A 25,554-nucleotide genomic window follows, 5' to 3' on the forward strand; every position below is an offset into this window, starting at 1 on the left:
AGAAAATGGCGTCAGTTGCAACTTTTATACCCCTGGCACACTGACATTAGGGCAGAGGCGACAGCAGCCGACACCGGACCAAGACTTTGGAACTCGGGCCGACTGCGGGTTGCCTGCCAGCAGGATAACCCAAGTGTAATGACTGCAACAGTGAATACACTAGAACATCTACATTTATGGTAGGTACACAACTGTACTTTTTCCCCCGAGCCCAAGGAGACTTGTAGCCGGTCCCAGCTAGGTCTTCCCCCCACAGGCACTCCCGGTTTCGGTGGCATCTTCCCACTCCACCCAGAGTCTCAGCGAAGTGGAGATGGACAAGATGATGCGGAGGTTTATCCACACTCAGATCCAGATGGGGGTCTTGCTGGTGCCCTCTCCCTCTGGAGGGGGCTTCTCGCAACCTTTTTTCAGGCCAGTAACTCCTTCAATCTGACTGGCGGTTTTGGAGTTTATGGATCCGAGGACCCTCTGGGTCAGAACCAATGGTACCATGTATCTTGATGCCGGCTGTCGCCTTGAGCTTGTCTGATCAGACGGGTTCGGATTTGAGCTCTCAGAGCCGTAGCCTCTGGGTCGGATCCGAGGGGGTGCTCTCTGCTCAGAGTGTCTTGGAGCAGAGCATCCCATTCAGCATCTCGGTTCCTGGAGGCTCGGCTCCGACTCTCCTGTCTGATCAGAGGGGGACAGCCCCTGTTAGTACTTCCCAGGAGGTTCGTTCCCCCTTCGCATTCGATTTGGTGGAGAGGGTTCTTGCGGGGTCGAGGCCTTTGACCATCTTATCCTCGGACTCTGTCCATACCCCCTCGGCTCTGAGCACGGTTCCAACTGTCTTGCCATCCCAGGGACAGCCCGTGGTCACTATGCCCCAGCAGGTTCCTGTGGTGGAACAGCAAGAGGTTTGTGAGTCCTCCCCAGAGAGTCTCACTGAGGAGGTGCCTCACAAGTGACCGTGTAAAAGGAAACATTTGGACTCTCCACCAGAGTCCCTCACAAAAGACACGGATGTGGATGAAGGGGATGGTTCCCCAAGGTCACCCCCCCCCCGAAGATGCCTCCTTTGGAGACATCATGGAGAGCCTCTGCTACGGGGGGGGTGGTCAGCCCCAAAACCAACCTCAGATGAGTGTGTTCTGGAGGCATTCGGCTCGAGCCCATCTACCTCTTGGGTGTCCCCTCCTGCTGATCCACTAGTGGATCTGATAACATCTAGGGCATGGAAGAAGCCAGAGATTGTAGAGCCCATCCCCAAGCTCCCCGACAAAGTTTTGCGTCCCTGTCGGACAGGACACATTGGAACAAGGGGTCCCTGGTATATGCGATGATGGTGGCCACCACCAAGAAGGAGCTCAGGCAGGAGACCTCCACAGTTTATTCTCCTGATCGAGAATCAAGGGCGATGGACCATTTTGGGAAGTGAATATATGCTTCAGCGACCTTGTCGGTGAGGGAACTGAACTATATGGCACATGTCATTCGACTCCGGAGAGATCTAGTGAAAGAAATCATGGAGTCAACTCCTGAGTCCATGTTGGCGGCGGACAAGACTACGTTTTCTGCCCGTATGGCCACTCTCAAAGTGGTTGTCAATACGTCTATGCGACTGCTCTTTCATGCCATGGAGGGAGACGCAAGGGCAGCCAGAACAGATGTTGCCATCAGGCATCACACCGGGCTCCAGTTGTGTCAATTTTCAGAGCCCTTCAAGGCGTCTTTCGCCAATTCCCCATACAATGGTTCCTCCAAAATTGGTGAAAGAAACACTGGTCCAGAGCGAGAAGGATGGGAAGAACACTGTCTGCCTTCGGGATCCGCTTCTCGTCTCCTCAAAGATCCTTTTTCCAAGAATCGGAGAGGAATGAAGAAGATGTGGTTCCGGAAGTCTCTGGGGTCTTCCCGGGATGCTCAGAATTCTCCTTCCCCTAGAGGCAGAGGGGGTTACGACAGATGCCGCCCTAGAAGCAGAGGGCGTCATAGTAATTTTTGGTCCTGAGAACTTTTCTCAGAGAAACCTGGGCAGCAGCCCTAAAGGGTTGCCCGACTGCTCGTCTCTGGAGGCAGTCAGGGGTCACTTTTCACTACACCCAAAAGCAAGGGTTTTATTAAAATGAGGGTATTTTTCACTTCAGGTAGGATATGCAATCTAAGATTACATGTGTTACAAGTTCTTCATGCACACGTATCAACAGCCGAAGCAGTTCTAAAGGCGTTGGGCTCCATGGTGGCCACGATCAATCTCTTGCTGATGGCTTGCCTTCATATGAGAGTTCTTCAGTGGACTTTTGTGGTCCAGTGGTCCCTGTTAGACCTTCCTCTATCCTTTCCAGTGAGAATCTCAAGCATATGCAGGGACTCCCTTCGGTGGTGGATCCAATCCATGGATCTCCTCAGGGGATGCTCCTTCCACCCTGCCTTTCCCAAAACCACTGTGACCACAGACGCTTCCCAGCTAGGGTGGGGAGCACTGCTCGGGAAGGACAGTCCAAAACTCGTGGTCCCCCTTTCAGACCAGTTTACATATCAACGTTCTAGAGATGAGGGAGGTCCTTCTTGCATTGCAGGCCCTTCATGCTCATCTTCCTCTAGGGAATATTGCTATTCAGACAGACAATATGTCAGTGGTCTGGTACATCAACAAACAAGGGGGAACCAAATCTTATCCCTTCTGTCAAGAAGCCATGAGAGTATGGGAATGGGCAGTCTCCGGCTGCTTTCTAGTAGCAATGCACATTCTGGGGTGGTCCAACATTCTAGTGGACAGGCTCGTTATGTCTGTCCTGATGCCTTACGAGTGGTCTCTGAATGCTTCAGTAGCGGAACAGATCTTTCTAAGGTGGGGTCGTCCTTGCTGCGATCTCTTTACATCTTCCTTCAATATGAAATACAGTGAGTTTTTCACTCTGAACCTCCTGAAGGGAGAAGCCCCTAGAGACTCCCTGGTTCATGCTTGGCCTCCTGGTCTCCTCTATGCTTATCCTCCACTTCTTCTCATGTCAAAGTTTCTTCAGAAAGCTCTAAGGCTGGGAAGCACTGTGATCCTCATCGCCCCATTCTGGCCTCACCAGGTTTGGCTTCCCTTACTCTGTGGCCTCATCTGGTAGTTCCTCCATGGACGTTAGATCCAGTTCTGGAACTTCTTTCTCATCCCTCAGGGATCCCTCACCCAGAGCTGGACGGTTTGAAGCTCACGGCTTGGCTGCTCCGGTTCCCATGACTGTCAGGACTCCCGGATTGTCATCCCGTGTTAGTCCATTTTGGTAGAAGCTCACAAATCCTTCACCAGAAAGGTGTATCATAGTAAATGGAAATGTTTCTCCATATGGGCCACTCAGCGGGCCTTGGATCCCTTTACTGCACCTCTTTCGGCAGTCTTAGATTTTCTGGTGAGTATTTTTCATCAGGGCACTAGTTCCTCTGCAGTTAAAGTACAATGGCAGCTATTTCTAATTTCCATGTGCGGGTGATTATGTCTTCCTTGGCTTCTTCCAAACTTTGTAAGACTTTCCTTAAAGATGTTTTTCTTCTTTGACCCCAAGTGAAGGACCCTAAGCCTTCATGGGATCTTACCTTAGTGTTACAGGCTTTAGTCTCTGCACCCTTTGAACCTGCAGCTTCAGTTGATTTGCAATTTTTGACCTGGAAAAACTGCTTTCTTGGTTGCCATTACCTCAACCAGAAGTGCCATTGCTTCAGGCTCTTTCTCTGTCAAAATACCTTACATGATTTTTCAGAAAGACAGTCTCTCCCTGTGCATTAATCCATCTTTCCTTCCTAAGGTAGCCTCGGAAGCCAATATTAATCAGACTATTAATTTACCAGTTTTTTTCCCCTAACTTCCAAAACAAAGGGGAATACAAGTTGCATCTGCTTGATGTCCACAGACAATTGAGATTTTACTTACACAGGACGAAACCTGTTCGTAAATCTGATCAGCTGTTCGTGTCTTATGCTACACCCTTCTTAGGCAAGCCAGTTTCCAAGATTACAATTGCTCGCTGGATTTCCCAATGCATTGTTCGAGCCTAAGCTGTGAAAGGTCTCTACCAGTACAAATGAAGGCATGATGTTCTTCATGTTTCACTGTTGCAGTCATTACATTTGGGTAATCTGCTGGCAGGTTGCCCTCAGTCGGCCTGATTAACAAAGTCTTGGGTCCTGCGTCGGATGCTGTCCCTTCTTCCATGACGTCAGGTCGTCAGGGGTATAAAACATGCAGCAGACGCCATTACATCAGTCTTTTTTGCTGCGCGGTGCCCGAAGCAGAAGCAGTTCGCAAGTGCCAGTCGGCCGACTCCTGAAATTTTAGTTTTCGAGTTTCAGATCCGAAGTCTTCAACTAAAAAGCTAAGTACCCCGTTGTGGAAACTTTTTCTTACTCCTTACCGATATAAGTAAAAGTTAATAATTGCATTACTTGTGGGAAGCAAATACCTCATATGGATTTTCATTTGTACTGTATTCCTTGCCTAGGCCCTGACTACAGCGTACCTTGCTGTTGGTTTTGTGCTTTAGTTAATCAACGCACTATCAAATGTCGGTACATTTTTGCTTCTAAATATTTTGGCTCACGCTTTAATTATCCAGAAATCTCATCGGTTAGCAATCCAACTATCGGAATACCTAAAAAACACAAAGAAAAAGACAGGCCGTTGAGGTCCAAAACTGCTGACGACGCTTCTCCTAAGCCAGTCGCCAGTTCACCAGTATTCAGTGAGGTGCTTTCGCAGCCCCTGATACCCACTACTTCTGATTCGCAGGCTTTTACTGAGACCCATTCGGAGTCCGGTATGCCGCGAGATACTTCAATTATGGAACCCGCGGATGTCTCTACCTTGGATGGGTCCGGAGCCACTGTGCAGACACCGGCTTCTGAGGGTGTTTTCAGGCCTACAGATTTGTATATTAGACCGATGCCATCTTCAAAACTAAGGCCAAAATCTCGACCTATGCCTAAAAAAATCGACGCTTGGGCCACATGTGCAGGCTCCTATGCCTAAAAAACAAATGATCAAAATGGCTGAAGATTTAATTACTCTGATCAGGGGTAGCCAACCCCCCCCCCCATTCTAAGAGGCCTAGGCAAGACATTGATTATGAATCTTCAGAACAGGATTATATTTCTTTTGACTCTTCTAATGAACAGGAATTGTCTATACCTACTTATGAGGACTCTGATGCCGAGGATTCTATTCCTTCTGCTTCTCCCCCTGACGATTTTTCTTTTGGGGAAACTTTACATACCTTAAGGGAACATTTCCAGTGGGAAAGTCAGGATTTCTCTGAATCTAAGAAGAGACTTAGGGATTTTCTTCTTCTTCCTCAGCATAGGCCATTGGCTATACCTCCTGTTCTTCACATTGTTGATGATGTTTTTTCAGAATCTGGTATGGCTCCTGATTCTCTGCCTCTGGCTCCTTGTAAGCCAGACAGATATTAACAGGGTTCCTGACCCCCACAAATTTCTTTTCAAAAATCCTGTTGCAGATCCTGAAACCATTTTCAGGGTCCCAAGGGCATTAAGGCTTCTACTGCTAAAAATCCTACCCCTTCTGATAGAGATTCCAGGGCACTGGATAGATGGAGTAAGAAGGTTTACACTTCTGCAACCTTGGCAATCAGGGCTTTAAACTGTCAATTTCATATGCTTAAATATCAGCAGCATATCATGGGACTGCTTAAACAGAAAATGATGTTAATTTCTGACTGTGTGGAAAACAAAGATTTACAGGATTTATTGCATTCAGCTGAACAAGTTGGAAAACATACTTTGCAATGTGGTTTTGATTCTTTGGAGGCCTCTTGCAGGGCTGCTGTAACTGGGTCTGTGTTAAGAGGGCATGCTTGGCTCAAAGAGCAAAATCTGCCTGATCATGTAAAAGCAAAATTGTGGGATGCTCCTTTACAGCAGGACCGTCTCTTTGGTAATAAGGCTGAAGAAGTTTTAAAAAAGATGGAAGATCAAGCTAAATCTATGCAAACTGTGAAAGATTTCTTACAAGTGCAACCTCCAAGATTTAGTAGGCACTGGTCTACTAAGAACTGGTCCTTTCCAGTTCGTTCAAGAGCCACTCAAGTCAAACCCAGAAATTCCAAAGGCTCCAGGTTTCAGTCACAAGGGACTTTCAGAACGAAACAATGGGGTGCCACCTCTTCCAAATCTGGAAACAGCAAGACACCTCCCTATGGTAAGCAGTCTCAATGACTTCCCCTTACACTTACCAAGCACTTACCTTTTAGCCACCCCTTTGGGTAGAAAACTGGCTCTTCATGCAAGAAACTGGCAACATGTAACCCAGGACAAATGGGTTTTAAATATAGTATCCCAGGGATAGATTTCATTTCCACACGTTGCCAATTCCAAACGGATGGCCAGACCTGCCCCCAAATCACTGGGCAGAGGCCCAGAAACAAGTACTTTCCCTCATGAGCATGGTGGCTGTTCAACCAGTACCAGAAGAGGAAAAGGGACAAGGTTTCCTTTCAAGACTTTTCCTGGTACCCCGAAAAGACAAATCATGGCGTCCAATTCTGGACTTATCTACTCTAAACACCTTTCTGGACATTCCAAAATTCAAGATGCTGACTCTTCACCAGTTACTTCCTATGCTAGGCAAAGATGCCTGGTTGGCAACTCTAGATTTAAAAGAGGCTTACCTGCATATTCCAATCGGGGAATCTTGCAGAAGATACCTCCGCTTCAAAGCAGGCTACTTGCATTACCAGTTCTCTGCACTGCCCTTTGGCTTATCTACTGCACCCAGGGTCTGTACAAAGTGCCTGGCTCTAGTAATTGCATTTTGCAGGCAAAGAAATATTCAAATATATCCATACCTGGACGATTGTCTAATTCAGGCAGAAAACAAGGACACTCTTGTAAACCATCTGGCATTTGTAAAAAGGTTTCTAACTTGTCTAGGGTACACTATAAACAAAAAGAAGTCACAACTGGTACCCTCTCAAAAAATTACATTCCTGGGTGCAGGCTTGAATACAACTGCCCAGATGGCTTACCTTACGGCAGAGAAGCAAATTCATTTGGTGACTTACTTCAAACAGGTGACCACAAAAACCCTGCTCTCTGCAAGGCAAATACTGCAAGCCTTGGGGTTCATGGCCTCCTGCATTCTTCTAATTCCATATGCTAGACTGCATATGAGGAAACTTCAGTGGTACTTAAAAAGTTTATGGAGTCAGCATTGCCACAGCCTGGAAACAATGATTCCTATCATACCTTGCCTGCAACTAAAGTTCCTATGGTGGGCAAAGGCCTGCCACCAAAACAAGGGACTGCCATTCACACCACCCCTGCTGCCCAAACCCTAACTACAGCTGCATCAGACTATGCTTGGGGGGCACATCTGGCAGGGAAGTGCATTCTGGGCAAATGGACCCCAAATCAAATGCACCTTCATATCAATCAAAAAGAAATGCTATCTGTACAGAATGCACTGACAGCCTTCAAGGACTACCTTCATCCAGGACAATTAATGATAAAGACAGACAACACCACGGTTATGTGGTACATAAACAAGCAGGGGGGTACACACTCCACTCCCCTTTGCAGACTAGCCATGGCATTATGGAACACGGCCTTGACCTGTCAAGTACAACTTCAAGCTCAAGGAAAGCTGAATACTCTGGCAGATGAACTAAGGAGAAATCTCATGGACCTACACAAATGGAAACTGGTACCACGGATTTTCAACATGTTGACACGAAATGGGGGTGCCTGGGCATAGACCTTTTTGCCTCACCCCAGAACTATCAGTTGGACAAATTTTGCACAAGAACTCATCACAAAAAAGCCTGGAAAGTGGATTCTCTATCCTTCAGCTGGAAAAAACGATCAGTTTATGCCTTTCCCCCTCTGCCTCTGCTCTCCAAAGTTCTACTAAAACTCAAACAGGACAAACCAAAAATGATTTTGATTGCGCCAGACTGGCCTCTCCAACACTGGTACCCACTCCTGTGCAATGTGTCACACCTTTCACCGTGACACCTGCCTCTGACACCTTACTTACTGTCTCAGCAGAACAACCAAATTCTGCACACTCAGCTCCAAACTTTGAATCTTGCAGCATGGCTAATCACCTAAATTCACCCTTAGCATCCCTCAGCAAACCTGTGATGGATGTCATTTTGGAAGTGAGAAGGCCTAGTACTAGAAAATCATATGCTGACAAATGGAAAAGATTCTGTGCCTGGAATCAATCTCAAGGGATAAGCACAGCAGTGCCCAACATTCCTCAGATTTTACAATACTTAACTGAGATGCTTCACAAGGGCCTGTCCTTTTCCTCCATAAAAATCCATGCCTCAGCCATTTCAGCTCATTACAACACAGAACCTCCCCTCTTCTCTCACCCTCTGCTAAAGCAGTATCTCGGAGGGGCCAAAAACTTAAGACCACCCAGGAGAGCTCCAACCCCCAGCCTGGGACCTCAATTTTGTATAGGAAAAGCTCACTTTCCCTCCTTTCGAGCCAGCTGCTACTGCAGACTTAAAATTTCTCTCCTGGAAAACAGCTTTTCTTTTAGCAGTCACTTCAGCTAGAAGGATTTCCAAATTACAGGCTCTTATGGCAGTGGAGTCTTTCATCATTTTTCATATGGACAGGGTATCTCTCAGGACCAATCCATCCTTCATGCCTAAGGTGGTATCCAGTGTGGCTTTTAATCAGACCATTCATTTGCCAACTTTCTTTCCCAATCTACAGAACAAGGGAAAGTGGATACTGCAGGCATTGGATGTGCACAGACAACTTAGATTTTACTTAAACAGGACAAAATCTCAAAGAAAATCTGAACAACTGCTGGTGGCATTTGCTGCAGGGGCAGAGGGAAAGGCTATTTCAAAGCAAACCATTTCCAAATGGATAAGCCATAGTATTCGTTTCTGCTATATGCACCATGGAAAAACTATCCCCCAGGGAATCAGATCCCATTCCACCAGGGCTGCATCTACTTCTACAGCCTTTCTCAGAGGTGTTCCAACCAGGGACATTCAAGAAGCTGCTACCTGGAGCTCAGTTCATACGTTCAGACATGACCATTTACCACTTTTCTCTAAATCCAGAGCTGGCTTTGCCACTGCTGTCCTGCAAGGCCTTATAGCTGGTCCTAATGTTGTATAATTCCTTCCACCCAACCATAGCTTTGGGAATCTACCCAAATGTAATGACTGCAACAGTGAAACACGAAGAACATAGTACAGTTGTGTACACTTATCGTAAATGTTGATGTTCGTGTGTATTCACTGTTGCAGTCCTGGTTACCCTTCCTCCAGCCCCCTATTTTTCTCAGGCTATGCATCTACTTTCTTTCACTATGCTTAAAATCCCTTTTGGTGTATTTGCTTTTGGGACTGGAGGTATATTTTTTGTGTTTTTAATTGTATTTGCTCCCCATTTGGGGGGTACCTGACATCTGGGGCAAGAAAAACTGATGTATTGGCGTTGGCTGCATGTTTTATACCCCTGACAACCTGACGTCATAGAAGAAGGGACAGCAACCGACGCAGGAACCAAGACTTTGTTAATCAGGCCGACTGAGGGCAACCTGCCAGCAGATTACCCAAATGTAATGACTGCAACAGTGAATACACTCTAACATCTACATTTATGGTAAGTTTACACAACTGTACTTTCTACCCAATCTATTGCTATGTCAGCTGCTTTCTGATCTGGATCGTCTCTGGACGATATCTGTTCATCAGCCATTTGGTCCTCATCTCTTTATTTCTCATTACAAGCTGGACATTGTGTCTAGGAACAGAGCCTCCTTTGGCTCTGCGGTACTCCGGAACATCCTTCCATGAGGGCCACCCAGGAGTTTTTGGTAGCTGGGGACTCTGTTTCACAGGCTGAAGACCAAATGAAGTAAACTACTTCAGATAAAGAAGTTGTGTACTCACCACAACGCTCCTTCTGAGTAGTTGTACTTCATTTGTCTTCAGCCTTCCCCCCCCCCTCCTTCTCCCTGACCTTATTGGTGCAGTTTGCATTTATCTTTGTATAACTTGTGTGCTCCTTGGCCAGTACAAGCCCAGGAGTGTTATAGTGATGCATATTTATGATAAGGTGGTGTTGGGTCGGGTGTCTGATACCTCTTGAGCAGCAAACTTGATCTGAAGGGAGACAGGGGGGCATTGTTGGTAAGGGGAGGAGCTTGGAGCTCAGATCCATAGCTGGAAAATGCAGCCATGTCAGATTCGATTTGGATCCGAAACCACAGGTTGAAGACAAATTAAGTACAACTACTCAGATGGAACGTTATGGTGAGTACATAAGTTCTTTTTTTTACAACATTTGTAGGAGTTAATAACGTTACCTTTCTTATTCCTCTATCAAGATTCAGTTATCGGCCATTTCAACCTGTCTGCCCATGGATTGTCCTCTTTCAGTGCAGTATCATATCAAACTTTCAGTGCAGTATCATGTCAAAATGTTTTTGAAAGGGTTTTGCACAAGAGGCATCCAAGTAAACTGGTAGCTCCTCCTTGGGATCTTAATTTTGTTTTAGAGAAACTATAACATTTGCTCCATTTGAATTAGCTAACCTTGCTGACTTGAGATTCTTAACATAATTTTTTCATGTTGTTGTGATCTTTTTAAGTTTTTTTGAGAGCTAATCCTTCTTTTATGCCTAAAGTGGTATCCAAGTTTACTTTAAGCTGGACTGTCTTATCTCCCTGTTTTCTTTCCTGAACCTAAAAATGAGGAAGAAAGGGAACGCCATACATTGAATATCCAGAGACTGCTCCAGTAAGCTAAAGCATTTTAGATGTTCTGATCTATTATTCGTTTCTTGGGAAGGTAAACAGAGTATTTCCAAATGGTTTTCTAATGCTATTACCTTTTGTTATACTCAACAAATCCAGGCTCGGTCAAGACCCACTCTGTCAGGGCCTTGGGTTCAGCTAAGACTTTTGGAAAGGGTTGCATTCTAGAGGTATTCTAGAAGGCGCTGCATGGTCCTCAGTACTTACTGTTACAAAGCATTATAAGCTTGAGTCCTTTTCTAGGTACAGCTTAGCCTTTGCTAGGACCATTCTCCAGGGTCTCCCGGACTCTTCTACTTCTGCTTCCCAAATGTAGTAAGCTACGGTAATCTAACGTATATAGCTACTGCAGCAGTGGTCAAGATGTTGAACACAGTACAGTTGTATATGTTGACTTACCATAACAGTAGATGTTCAAATGATCACTGCTGGAGTAGCGATCCCCTCCATCCATCCCCCTTGTTTTTTGGTTTGTTTTTCTATGCCAGGGTGTGGACATTTTTTCCTTTGCTCTTGGCATTGTCCTTTCAGGGCTCAACCTACTTCTGTGTGCTGGCAGGAAAGCTCTGAAGGGCTTGGTGCCCAAACTTATAGTCCCTTCAACTCGAGCTGCCTGACAGTTTGGGAGTGTTGAAGGTGCCCTGAGGATTTGGAAGATGGTAGTCTGTTATATTCTTGGCAGAATATATTTTCATATAGTTAAGACTACAACAGTGATCATTCGGACATCTACTGTTATGGTCAGTTTACTTACACAACTGTACTTTCTGGTAAATCACTTATGATTACAGCCAATCAGTAATACCAGCAATTAACAGTTTCATACTTGTTTGGAAAATGTGTCAATGCAGTACCCATTGTTCTATTAGATTTTACGTGAATTAGAATAATAAATAAAATAGTTGCCTTTTTGATCTTCTGTTCCCTATTATTTTGGCTGTGCCAAGAATTCTGAAGCAAAGAAGAGTAGTAGCATTTTCTGTTGCTCATACAGTGTGTGGCAAATTGATGTGGATTGCAGTCATTTAAATTCATACACACACAAGTTTCAGAATTCTTATTTTTTCAGAAAATGCCTTCTAATGTAAAATGTATAATACTGGCAATTTTATGCATACATAAGAGCAGTATTTAAAATATGTCCTTGATTTTGGGTCTTTTCCTGTTTTTTGACCGATGCCGTTAAATGGCTTAGAGGTTGTGGTGGGATGCACAGTATGTTGCTGACAGCAGTAATATGAAGTATTTTTTATGGGTAATTGTCTATGTATGTATGCATGCATTCATTTCATGAAAAGCAGGCAGTCTAGTAGGAAAGATGGAGGGTTGTAAAAAAGAAATATATATATATATATATATATATATATATATATATATATATATATACTATACTATGCAAAGAAATGGAGGAGCTTACAGGGCAATGTTTAGTAAATTGCCAAAACGGTTTTGGAATGATGCTCAGACTAGATCTGCATAGCGTATGGAACTAAAATGAGTAAAACTTGTTTTTGTTTTTTTTCCCTGCCTCTGGAGAAGGGAAAAATTGCATTAAAAATGTTATGCTTTGTGACTGTTAGCAGTGTTTGGAGCTGTGGTTCAGTTTCTAGGCTGAGGTATCTTCTGTGCTTCTATTTATTAAAAACTCCCGGTCAACAAGTGTAAATAAATAAATAAATAAACATAAGTAAATATGTATTCAGTGAAAGCTCTACAGCCAAATAAAAATATACAATGTTTAGTCAAATTCTGCTACTAAACTATAGTTGAGTGCTGCTTCAGTGGCATAGAGGGATAAAGCCCTGTTTATGACCCAGGAGTCTCCGGTTCAATTAATGCTCTGATGTATCAGGGAGGGATGGGCAGACCTATTGGCCTCTACCATTGGGTGTCCTTGATGTCCAGCCTGACTTCTAAAAGTTCTAGATCAATCTTCATTTGTGTAACTTATGCTTGGGTCCTGGCACGTCTGTACATGCAATTTAAAGCGGGCATTACCCTGTGCCATCTGAGAACTTTCTTGCCGCAGTTCATTCCAGACATCTGTCTTATTTTCATTTGAGAGCTGTGTGTGCTTGTTAAACCATGGGGTTTCATAGCTCTAGAGACCCAGGTGTGGCTTTTTCTTTATCTAAGTAAGCAATTAACAGCAAGTCAGATGCTGCTTAGCTCGTTTTATGTCTGGTTGCAAAAAAGGTAAATGTGGTAGACACATCTCACATGAAAATACAGCAGCTGTGGTAATCTTTTTCTTGAGCTAGAACCACAGTGTCCACAATTGTGCAGTCTGCCAGGGTTTCGTCCCTAAAATTCTTCAGAGTAAGCTGTATATCGTGCATGACTACCTTGAAGTGAAGAAGCTTGAGGCCTTAGTACGCTTCATTGTGGTGTCCATAGGGACATCTTCCTCAGAAACTGCCCCTCCCCCGACATGAAAAAGAATTGATTGGGAAAGGAGGGTAAATTGGGACATGGAAATGCAACAACAAAGTCCAGTGCCAGTTGCTGGTTCAGAGGGTGCCAGTTTTGGCGAGCTGTTTTTGCAACCTCCAGACCAAGCATCTACTTCTCCTCAGGTCCCTTGTGATGCCACTTTGTGGGCCATGGTGACTGTGGAACCTGGCCTGTTTAGCCAGACTAATACATAAAGAAGGTTTCTGCTTGGATATCCATGCCAAAGCATATGCACAGAAGACCCTTGTTGTTTCAGAAGGGGAAAGCATGACTTCTGGAATTCTTGTTGGAGAGGAGGTTGAAGGCTTTGGTGTACAGGTGCATTAATTAATCCCTGCACTGAAGAAGTCTGAGAGAGAGAATCAATGGCTTCTCTAGAGAGGGAGTAATGGGTTGTAGGTGCTCGATAAGCAATGGAGTGGTGCATTTTCTCTAGTGGAGATCAGAGCAACCACATTTGTGCTTGAGACCAGAAAGGTAGAGTTGCAGCTGACCACGCACCTTCTGGAATTGTGGAATGACCAGTGAGGGTAGCCTACTGCACCCTCATGTCAGTCTCATAAGCCAGCTATGTGCAGGGAATGTAGGGTTTAAAGGCATAAATTCAGCCTACCTCTGATGGCTGCTTGAATAATGACCCCTCTCTGTTAGTACCAACATGCAATTGCCCATTGGGTCTTCCCATATTTCCCCGAATCTCTGAATTTCAAGATTATCCTATACTTGCAGACTCTTCAACTAGGTCCTGAATCTTCATTTTCTAGGGTCCCATCCTCCAGGAGCAGGAGGGATCAATATTTCAGGCAGATAATTAACTGAAAATAGAGCCAGAAGAATTAGATTATTCTTCAATGTCTTTACATTCCCTGGTTTGATCTCTAGATTCCTTTTCAGAGGAGATTACCTTTGAGGAAACTCACCAGAAAGAAAGATGTCTTCAAAGGGGAACATAGAGGCCCCTGAGACACAAATGAAGTATTGTTTATTCTTTAATACTTTGTTGTAATGTCTCCTTTTTTCGTCTCTGCTGCCCTGTGTACCATCAGTCACCTGCCAAATCGGTCTGCCCATTCAGTCCCCATCACCATGGTGAGGGTTGATTTGGGAAAGGCTGTTATTGAAGTAGCCATTACAGAGTGACTTGAAGGATGACTTCTTTTGGTCTTAGCAAATCTGTGAGCACCAGGCTTGCATAGCCAGGGGAGATGGTAGGGGAAGAATGTGCTGTGAGCTGTCTCTGCTGGTTTTCAATCACTTCCAGAAGGGACATTTCTGGAAAAACCAAAGAACGAAGCAAACAAACTGTTAAATATATCAAATACCAGTCTGCAGAGACTGACTTTAACACCTAAACCGCTGTATAGTAATGAATAGTTCATACAAATAAACTGTGCTTAAACGTAAAATCTGAATTTAAGTGCTTTTATTTTATTTAAATACAAAACTTTATCAGAAAAAACCCCCTTCAAATTATTTGGTTTAAATAATAGAATCACTTAATCACATGACAGATAAGCCCCTAAAATACACCAATCTCATTCTGTTAAGTCTAGTATAGAAGTGATCTTGAGTAACCAATCCTTTAATCAGATAAAGGACAAGCCCCTAATTTACACCAATCACTTTCTATTAAGACTGAAGCAAGAGTGATCTATTGTAAACTCTGAATTACTTAACGTACAGAATAAGACTTCCCTGTCATTACAAAAAAAGAAATCGGTAAATGTCATGTAAAAGTCCAATAATAACTTCCTATAGATGAAAAAATAAATAAGAAGTTATAAATAGTTAACATGACACTCATAATTTTCCTCAACCCAGTGTTTCTTAAAGGCATTAACAAAACATAGTAATATTTTTCAAAAGTAGACCAACATGTTAAGTGGATCATACATGCAAGACAAATTTAAATGTTGTATGTATCTTTTAAGTGCCTTTAGTTTCAAAAGACAACTAATGGATATGTGATCATTCAAATCTGGCGAAGTACTTGTGTTCAGGTATAGTTGCCAAAAGAGTTCACGCTTTTCTAACTGTGGCCAAAGGCCACCCTGTTCACTAACATTTAATTTCTCAATAATAGTATATTTAAACAAATGTCCTGGATACTCAAGGATGTGTTTAGCTAAGGTGTTGTTTTCTCTTTTCATTCTGATGTCATTCAAATGTTCACTGACTCTTTCCTTAAGTTTCCACTCAGTTTTACTGACAGTCTCTTCCCCCCTCCCCTCCCGACTTGTACTATGTCTTGGAAAAGCTTACATTAGTCCCTTCTGAGCCAGCTTTATTAGCTCCTGTTAATTACTTAGCTTGGAAATCTGCTTTGTAGACCTTGCCTTATTTAAGAGGGTATCTGAATTGCAAGCCCTGATGTACAAAGACCCATTGTTGGATTTTCGTAGAGGTATGGTGAGATTTAGATATACATTCCTTTATAAAATCAAATAGAATGCTGCTTCACAGGTTAACACCCCTGCTCAGAGAAAATTAAAATAATAACAGCAACCAAATACTGAGCAGAAGTGAAAGTGAAAATTTCTCAAAAAATGACAGTCCCAGTTATAAAATCGATGTAGTTTAATGCAGATAAGGTTAAACGGATAAGCGCTTTCTCACTGTATCAGCTTCATCAGATCCATGATTAAACCCCCTCACAAACAATATATATAGAGAAAAAAACATGAAAATAATCAACCAATCAAGAAAATCAGTTCAACTCAAGCTTCTACTTAAAGTCATAACATATTACAAAAGGTTACAGGGCGCAGCATGTCACATAAAGTACATATCTACATATAATAGCTTACACCTCCTGTAAAATATATAAAGTAAAAAACCTATATATACAAAATAGAGGCTTATTATAAACACTGCCATATATATAAAAAAATGACTCATTCATACTGAACCTGGGACCACTGTTCCCCTACCAGTTCATGTGAATATTGTCAAGTCACACCCTTTTCCTTCAATAAACATCCTAACCCCTAAAAACATAAAGACATAAAAACAAATAACAGCATAACATGTAAAATTTATATATAATGTACTAATACATAAAAAGATTTCTGATACATGGAACTTATCATTATATGTATAAAAAGTGTGCTAGGTGGCTTTTAAAACCTGCAATCATTTTACATGTCTACGCTGCATGGGGGGGTGATGTTAGGATGTTTACTGAGGGCAAAGAAAGTGACTGGATAATATTATTGAGAGCAGACAGGGGTTCAGGTTTAAATGAAAGGGCGTCTATTAAACCGAGGTTGAGGCAGCATAGACATGTAAAATGATTGCAGGTTTTAAAAGCCACCTAGTACACTTTTTATACATATAATGATAAGTTCCATGTATCAGAAATCTTTTTATGTATTAGTACATTATATATAAATTTCACATGTTATGCTGTTATGTGCTTTTATGTCTTTATGTTTTTAGGGGTTAGGATGTTTATTGAAGGAAAAGGGTGTGACTTGACAATATCCACATGAACTGGTAGGGGAACAGTGGTCCCAGGTTCAGTATGAATGAGTCATTTTTTATATATATAGCAGTGTTTATAATAAGCCTCTATTTTGTATATATAGGTTTTTTACTTTATATATTTTACAGGAGGTGTAAGCTATTATATGTAGATATGTACCTTATGTGACATGCTGCGCCCTGTAACCTTTTGTAATATGCTATGACTTTAAGTAGAAGCTTGAGTTGAATTGATTTTCTTGATTGGTTGATTATTTTCATGTTTTTTCTCTCTCTCTATATATATATTGTTTGTGTGGGGGTTTAATCATGGATCTGATGAAGCTGATACAGTGAAAGCGCTTATCCGTTTAACCTTATCTGCATTAAACTACATCGATTTTATATCTGGGACTGTAATTTCTTGAGAAATTTTCACTTTCACTTCTGCTCAGTATTTGGTTGCTGTTAAATTCCTTTATGCCTAAAATACTGACAGAATTCTTCCTCAGCCTTAACCACACAACTTTATGTTCTGCCCAGAAACTCGGTATAAGGGAGAGAGAGTCTTGACACACTCTGGATGTACACAGACAACTTAAGTTCATAAGTGATTACAAGGCTAACTATCCCAGAGGCCTTTTTAAGCTTAGCCATTCTTCCCAGTAATCAAACCTTGTACCTTGTGTGTGTGGTAAGCACTTTAACAGTTATGCCACATCTCATCTCCTGGTTATTACTTGCACAGAACCAGAGATATAAGGAAAACTTTCCAATTATTTCACTGAAAATAAAGGTTGTGAACCTGTTTTCAAGCAAATTATTTCTAAATGTTTGCCTCTGTATATTCAGTTTTGCTACACTTCTGAAAATGAAAGTCTGGTAGGCCCAGGCAAGGTAGTTGCTACAGTGGTGGCTTTCCTAAAGGAAGTTAGTCAAGCTGTTATGAAAACAGCCATGTGGACATTTGCTAGAGATTCATTCCTTGCTGACACCAAGATTTGCTACAGATATCTTAACAGGCTTGCTGCACTTCAGGCCACCACCCTACTTTTTTAATAATATTGGAAATTGTAAGAGTAGTAATGGCTTGCAGCAGTAATCAAAATGAAAAACACAGTTCAGTTATGTAGGAACTTGGCATAATAGTGGCTGTTTGAGTAGGTCATTGATCACTGTTGCAATACTTTCTCCTTCCCACCAAGTCTTCTGCTGTCTCTTATTTATGGGATTCTTAGACTGGGATGGAATATCCAAATCTTTTTTTTTTTTTTAATCCCTTCCCCCACTCTTACTAGTAAGGGTTTGTGACTGGTAAGGTATGGGTAGTGGTAGGGAGTACTTTTACTTTCACTTCCACTCCTTAAGCGACTTCCTTTTCTTTCCTGAGTATTATTTTTTCTTTCCTGAGTATTATTTTTTCGACCTTTGTTCACCTGGTTACCTCTCTTTTTAGTACCCCTTGGCTGTATGCATGCTCCTAGGGCTCCATCCTTTCTTTTTTGGGCAAAAAACCTCTGAGACAATGTTATAGGAATATTTACTACTGTTTCTTCTGTCATTGGGCTTGCTTTTTATATTTACAGTTTGCTTACATTTATGAAGTAGTACACCAGCTTCATTGTTGATACATTTGCTCTCTATATCATCGTCACGAGCTTGTATTCATTGTGTACATAGTGCACTAGTGGTCTTTGCTTCATTTATATGTCATTGATAACATACAGAAGTTCACAGTGTGAGTGTCACTCTGCATATGTGAATCTTTTGTGTACTTACTGCTCATATACTTGTCTGCTTTTTTAATTTTCTTAGTGTCCCTTCCAGCCTTCTTACCAGTTAGATCAGATGTCTTTTCTATCTGACCTGAATGTACGGGTTATCAGATCTGATAGGATCCAACATCTGTGCCTTTTTTTAAGCTGTTTTATGTAGGGCTCAGGTTCCTCCCCTAACCATAATTTCCTCTTGTTGGGTATAGTGGTTGCATATTTTTGTTGTGTCCTAGAATATCTGACAAGGCCTCTGCCTTCTAAACGTGTAATGCCTGTGAGCACAAGATCCCCACCACCACCACAAAGATCCACACGATCTGTATCTCCATTATTTGGGAGCAGACAACCTCAACATAGTGTGCAAGTCCTGTGCATCCTTTGGAGCCAGGGCTCTTTTTGACTGAAGGAACAAGCTGGTACTCGAAGGCCTCCTCCCCTGCCAACTGGGAGACTTTGACCCCTTTGGCTTGCATGTCATCTTTTTCCTCTGTGAGGAAGCTGAACAGAGATAAACCTGTTAAGGATAAAGATAAAGAAAGGGAGAAAAATAAAGAAAAGGGAAACAAAATGAATGACCTAGAAAGGTGCTTAGATCAGACTCCTCAGTCAGACCTGGCACCGAAAAACCCTAGGCTTGTGGATCTGGAATAAAGACATGACCAAGTTTGAATTCAAACACCATCCCCAGTATATGGTTACTCCCCAGAGCTGGCCAATCCTCTATTACACTCTCCTGTACTTTAAGAATGACACCGTTCCTCTAGATCACCTTCTGTGGCATCTTCATACAGGTCCTTTTGATCACTGAGAAGCCTTTCTGAAGCTGACATCGATATGATGAAATTTCTCCAGGTGCAGATTTAGGCGGGGTTCCTCTCTGTATCTCACCTACCAGGGTCTCCGGGTATAATCTAGTCAGCTCCCTTTTTGGTTGCTTTTTCTCCAGTCTGATGTTTAGATCTGGTATCTGTGGTTCTTAATGATGACCATGAGAGAACCTTGTTGGAGCAGACAACAGCTTGCTTTGACTTGATGGTTTCCTTTACCCTTTTTACTGTAGTACCATCTGCTCATGAAGGGTCTTGGGGCTGAGGTACTTGGAAGGGTCGACTCCAAGGTTATTGTAGCTAGCTCTGTGCCCATAGGTGCTTCGGCTTTAGCTTGGCTCTGATGATCACTTCGGAGTTAGGTCAGGGCCAAGGATGTTTCTTCCTTAGGGTCTTCAGTTCCTAGGAGGCTGGATAAATGAATGGCTGGTTAATCAGAAAAAGCATACGAAACTGCATTTATAGGTTATAAATCAGCTAGAATAACTGGATTTGTGTTAGTATGCCTTTTTCTAATGAATATGAAGTCTAAAACTCAAATGTCTGTCATTATTTAGTCCAGAAGAGGAGTAAGTGTTCTCTCTTCTCTTTTGCTAGGTCTACAGCAGAAATTTGATGGCCGGTTTAAGAGGAGGCTGGTTAAATAGAGGCCGGATAAGAGGGAGTCTTCAAGCCAAGTGAGTGTAGTTAGTAGTGTAGTAAATATTATATCGTCCATATTTCAGTCTTGTATCATAAAGTACCCCTAGCTTAACTTTTGGTGTCTTCTGTAGTATAGGAGAAAAATGTAGCTTTCATTGTATTAAGTGATTAAGATCGACTGATCTCACGTAGTCCATCAAACCCCTTGTTCATTTCATGCCCACGAATGATCCAGGAGTCCCTTATATTTAAGCAGAGCTTTTTCTTAAATTTTATTTATTTTTTAATTACTTGTTTGTTTAGCATTTGATTACTGGGATAGTCTGATTGGGATGACAAGCATACCCATTTCAGTTGCGGCTCAGGGAGAAAAGCTCCCAGTTTATGCACTTTATACAGTAATTTTCATTTACAAATGCAGAAATAGCTTTACACATGACGGACTATAGAAATATATAATTCATTTACAAATGTAGAAGCAGCTTTACACATGGCAGACAATAGGACATACCTATACATTTCAGCTAGAAAAAATTGCAAAAAATCAACCTGTTACACAACAGTTTCAATGAAAAATACGAAAAATAAAAGCATATTCGGAGCAGATTATCAGCATGCCTTCAATTCATTGTAAAGTACATGATTTTCAGTGGAAAGACTCTATGTAAAAGTAGACCAGCATGGGTGAAGATTATAGAAAAACTAAAAATTATGGTTTTAAGAGTATTAACTGTTTGGAGGGAGTTGAAAAAGTTGAAAGATTTATTATTGGGCTCAAATGGGAACACTAGTAGACAGAGGATAATGGTGGTTAGCTATTCAAAGTGAGGTTAGAGAAAATGAGACAAAAATGGTAGAAGGACAGTAGAGATTGTCAGGAGTATGACAGGAGCATAGCCATTTTGAGAGAAGATTTTAGTTTTATATAGGTGTATCTAGTGTGTGTGCATAAAAGGTTTGTATAGCAAGGGGGTACCTTTGTGCTTAAGCCAAAATAGAAATAGTATAATGTTGCAGTGTACAATGAAAATATGACTGGGCTCCTAACGTCTAAGTTAATTTATGTTCTAGCATCGATTAAAAAAAAAAAAAAAAAAAAAAAAAAAAAAAGCACCGTTTTATGTCTGGTCTGTATTTCTGTTACTTGAGACAAAGAAACAGTTGTGTACAGGCTCAGAAAAGCAGTTCTCTCTCCTTTGCATGTTTATTTTTTGGATTTTATGAAGATAATTCATTTTATAACAAAACAAGTATAGCTAAATCATTATAGTATGCTTTCAGTGGTATATTTCAGCACAGGCCCCCATCATTTGGTTAGGAAAAGATGTCAGTAGTGAAACTCTTAGGCTCCCGTTTAAAATGAATTTTTAATGTCTGCATGAATCCTGTTGTAAATAAAATATGTTACATTTTTGTTTGATAAATAGGTCTTATGAGCATATGCAAAAATCATAAGAAGGACAAAAGTAGCAAATTTGTAGCTGAAAAGCACATGAACTGACAGGATTTTCATTGTATGATGGTAATGTCATAACTGTTTCTAGGTTTTTATTACTAGAGTGACTTGTAGAGTAATCCCGTCCTTGTGTTTGAACACATTTTAGCCATCATTTCTTTCTGGAGATTGGTGGGATGCAGAGGGGTGAAGAGTATGTTTTAGTAGGATCAGGTTTGCAATTCTGGTACTAGCTTTCTGTGACATTTCTTAAAATCTAGGTAATTCCTGTGGTAGAGTGGCACTTCACTGTGGTAAAGAATTTAGGCAGGATCTGGAAATTGTATCCTTTTCATTTAGTTTCTTTATGTAATCAATAGTTGGCTTACTGACTATAGTTGCCTCAGAGTATGAAATCTAATTTTAGAAGCTCCTGTAATAGGTAACTTCTTTGACCTCACCCAGGCATGTTTCTGAAAGGCAGCTCCCACTGTTGATGTCCTAGACATCACATCCACAAATTGTACAAGCAGTTAGTGTGTGAAGACCTATTTTCTCAACTGTTGTTTTTTTTTTTTTACTTGAGTTCTGTCTCGAGTCTGTCAATTTGAGTAGTGAAAATATGTGCCACAATTGTGTTCTGATATGACATGTTCAAGGTTATTATTTGCTGCAGTAAATGAAGTTCTATAAGTGTATAGTTTTTTTTTTAATGGCAGACCTTTATATAGCTTGTATTCTGTATCAAAAAGTAAAAAAGTAGTACACCAACAGGTAAAGGTGGCTTATTTGAGGAAGGTGAAGGTAAAGCCAGACTTGCAAGATCAGCTTTTAAATTGCAAGTACAATTCTGAGCTGCTTTGTCCATGCTTATACTATAAATCTGCTGTCCTAAGAGCAGGTTGTCTGGGTGAACAGAATTATATTGCCGCAAATCTTAAATTCTTGAACGTACGTGGAGTACTGAGACTCCTAGTCACAGGAGGCCAAATTTTTCGCAATCTCTAGACTAATTTAAAGATTTCTCCATATTTAGTCTTATAAGTTGCCCGGAGGAAGTGAGCTAGACATCTGTGAAAGTCTTCATGGTCCATCTGTGTACACTGGGAGAGTAATAATATTAAGAATAAAAACATTTTTTTTTGTTACTTTTTCTCAAATGAAAGGCCCTCTTTTAATTGTTTTATTAGTACCAATTAAGTTTTATATGATTTAGTCAAATCATGGCATGCATTTGTCCCCAAGAGGAGCTAGCAGTGGTCCTGTTTGTCCTCCTGCAGTGGAAGATATCATTTCCTTAGTGTTTTGGTCTGTAAAATGTTTACTAGAGGCTAAGGAAGGTGGCTGTTGCCATACAGAGATGTGTCTTTACAACTGCTCACCCTTTTCAGCTACTACCCAGCAATATGGGAGACACATTAAGGGTACACACCCAGCGTAGTGGACTGATTACAAATAGTATTGCAATGTAATTGATGAGTATTATTGTAGATGTACACATACTAATAGACTGCAATGTGTAACCATACCTGGTAAGTGGACATATTAATGTTAAAGTAGACAGAAAGTACTGGGTAACCAACAATGAGTAGGTGTGAAACGGCTTGCTAGGCAGTAATATCACAGTAACCTGGAGTGTGTAGCAACATATGTGGCACAGTAAGACATTGGAAGAAAAGACCACGATCCAACATCACTAGGATATATTCTTCATAAAGATGGTATTTGCATTATCTAGAAAGGGCAAAGATTGTCTAATGCAGTGTTAATTTCCTTCCATGTACTGTTTCAGGAACCAGGGTCCAACTTGATAAAATATTACATGGATTGATAGAAATGGGGGTTATTCAGTTTGAAACTGCTACTGATTCTGAAACAGTGTTATGATTCATGTACCGTTAACATGTTTTCATATTGTGGGCAGTGACTGTTTTATGCAATTTGAAGGTGTGTTAAGTAGGTACCTCATAACTGTCTTGCATGCTTGTTTGAGTTCCATTAGTTTCTGACCTTGCTACCTCTGCCCTATCTGTGAAATGCTTGTATCCCTTAAGCAGTCTGTCTTAAAAGTTGTATTTATTGATATTTGATTACCGGGAAAGTCCGACTGGGTAGAAGCCCATTTTCAGCAGTGGCCAGGGGAGAAAAGCTACACATTGTAAAATTGTTTTTGAAATAGTTTTCAAAAATAAAACATCTGCAGTTTAAATAATTATAACAATTACAGTTGTTTTCTTGATCTCATGCATTTCTTTTTTTAAGTGTTATGTAGACTGCATATATTACAGTGTTTAAACATTTATTTACCCTCCACTGCTTTCCTTTTTCCAGTTTAAACATATTGGCTCTGTCTTGATCACTTTGTGGCCTGTGGTGTAGGCCATGTGCTATCCTATCTTTGTTGCTTTCCTTTTGAATCGATTCTGTTCTTTCTATATCCTTAAAGAAAATTCCAGCCTCCGGTGTAGTTATTTTTCTCCCTTTACTTCTTGTTTAGAAGTTGGTTAGTATCAAAGATTTTGGCGCCTTTCATTTTATTCATTTACACTTGTTTAATTGCCACAGATTGTGAAGGGCCCACTATCTTTCCTTTTTAAGTATCATTTTTCATAGGGGAAATGTCTTACCTGAATGACATAATATGAATATAATGTAGGTTAATATGAATATAATGACAGTTGTACATCCTGAACCTGTATGTTGCAGAGACCAGTAATGTTTTATAAAATATAATGGCTAAAGTAAAACTTTTTTTAATAGCTGTTTGTTGGAGAAAACTCTTTGAAAACTTACATGAGATGCACTGCGACACTCCTAAGCAAACTTGCAAATACTCTCACTTTTGGTAACTACTCCTCAATTTTAGCTAGAGAAATGATAGATGTCATGAGATTTGTTGTTTAGCGTTATTAATTTTTTCTGAGCTGTTCCAGAAACTGTAGAATTAAGTATATTTGAGATATGAGAGTTCATGACATGTGTAGTACTTGCCCAGGCACCCAATTTGTCTGAAGTGAGTAGACTGCAAAACTGCATTTATAATATTAGAGCTGCAGTGCAATGCAAGCAGAGAATAAGCTTTGGAATGTTGCTGCTTCCTGTCTCTGTAGAAAGAATCTTGTTTTAATTGGTCTGTTTAAATAGCTGCTGTGGCTGCCTGACTTTGCTGGCATGATGTTAGGTTTGTCTAGGACTTGCATTGTGCCTCTGAGATATGCCATTCCAAGTAGTTGCGTGAATACGTTTTTTGACTCCTTCTTTCCCTTTGTCTTGTAAAAGCATCTTTCTTTATGTATCAGTATGTCTTAGTTGGCTGACGGCTGTGAAAATGATTTGGAACATTTGCTAGACCGAGCAGAGTTGTTGGGGGTTGGCTAGTGTAATGACATCTTTAGCTGCTTATTTCTTCATCCAACTGCAACAGCTGTAGCAGTGCTGCATTCAGACCTATGACTGTTTCATTTTTTTTATACAAAAGTACTTAGTAGTAGTCGTCAGTGCGCAGCACATAGACTTTGAAGGTTCTCCTTGCCAAGGTTTTGTAATAGAGGGAATTACTTTGTAATAGAATGGATGAAACTGAAATACATTCAGGTTGCAGGTGCTCTGGTGATCATCCCTGCTAAAAATGTTGAACTTTCCCACTTTATGATGGAATCAGCAGATCCAGCTCAGTCAGTCATTTTAAAACTGTGCATATGAGGAGTCTGGTAGTTGGCAGGAGAGCTGTAATCTGTCAAAGAGGAGAAATTAGCACTTGAAGGTGTGGATAGTTCTTGAACTTGGCATATAATGGCAATGCAATCTTGTCTATTTACTGAAAACAGTACATTGTAGGAGTAAAAGAGCAATAGCACTCAGTAGAGAAATCCCGGATAACTAAAATAATATAGTGTGATTGTGTGTGTGTTTGTGTCTATCTATCTGTGTGTGTGTGTGTGTGTGTGTGTGTGTGTGTATGTATATATATATATATATATATATATATAAAATGGGTCCACTTTGAAGCATCTAAAACCCATAACATCGAATTTCATAACATCTAACACTACAAATCACAAGAAAATAACATCCCCTCCACATATAACACCACCAAACACAATTTGTACTTAGGTTTCTGCAGGGGGGCAAGCCCCCCTATGCCCACGATGTGGGGTGCTCTGCCCACACACCCCGGTAAA

The 25,554-nt window shown here is 41.3% G+C and overlaps 1 protein-coding gene and 1 long non-coding RNA gene across 3 annotated transcripts in view; both read left to right on the forward strand.

Moving 5' to 3' along the window:
- LOC122789256 overlaps window positions 1–21,048 on the forward strand; it is a 67,205-nt gene extending 46,157 nt beyond the window's left edge. Inside the window, exon 2 of the long non-coding RNA XR_006362796.1 lies at window positions 19,894–21,048. This is a non-coding gene — a long non-coding RNA (uncharacterized LOC122789256). The remainder of the gene's footprint in view (window positions 1–19,893) is intronic.
- WBP1L (WW domain binding protein 1 like) overlaps window positions 1–25,554 on the forward strand; it is an 872,089-nt gene that overhangs the window by 243,493 nt on the left and 603,042 nt on the right. The window lies entirely within an intron of this gene.

Source organism: Protopterus annectens, chromosome 14.part0 (genome assembly GCF_019279795.1).
Source record: "Protopterus annectens isolate FY-2018-M chromosome 14.part0, PAN1.0, whole genome shotgun sequence".
Classification (NCBI taxonomy): domain Eukaryota; kingdom Metazoa; phylum Chordata; order Ceratodontiformes; family Protopteridae; genus Protopterus; species Protopterus annectens.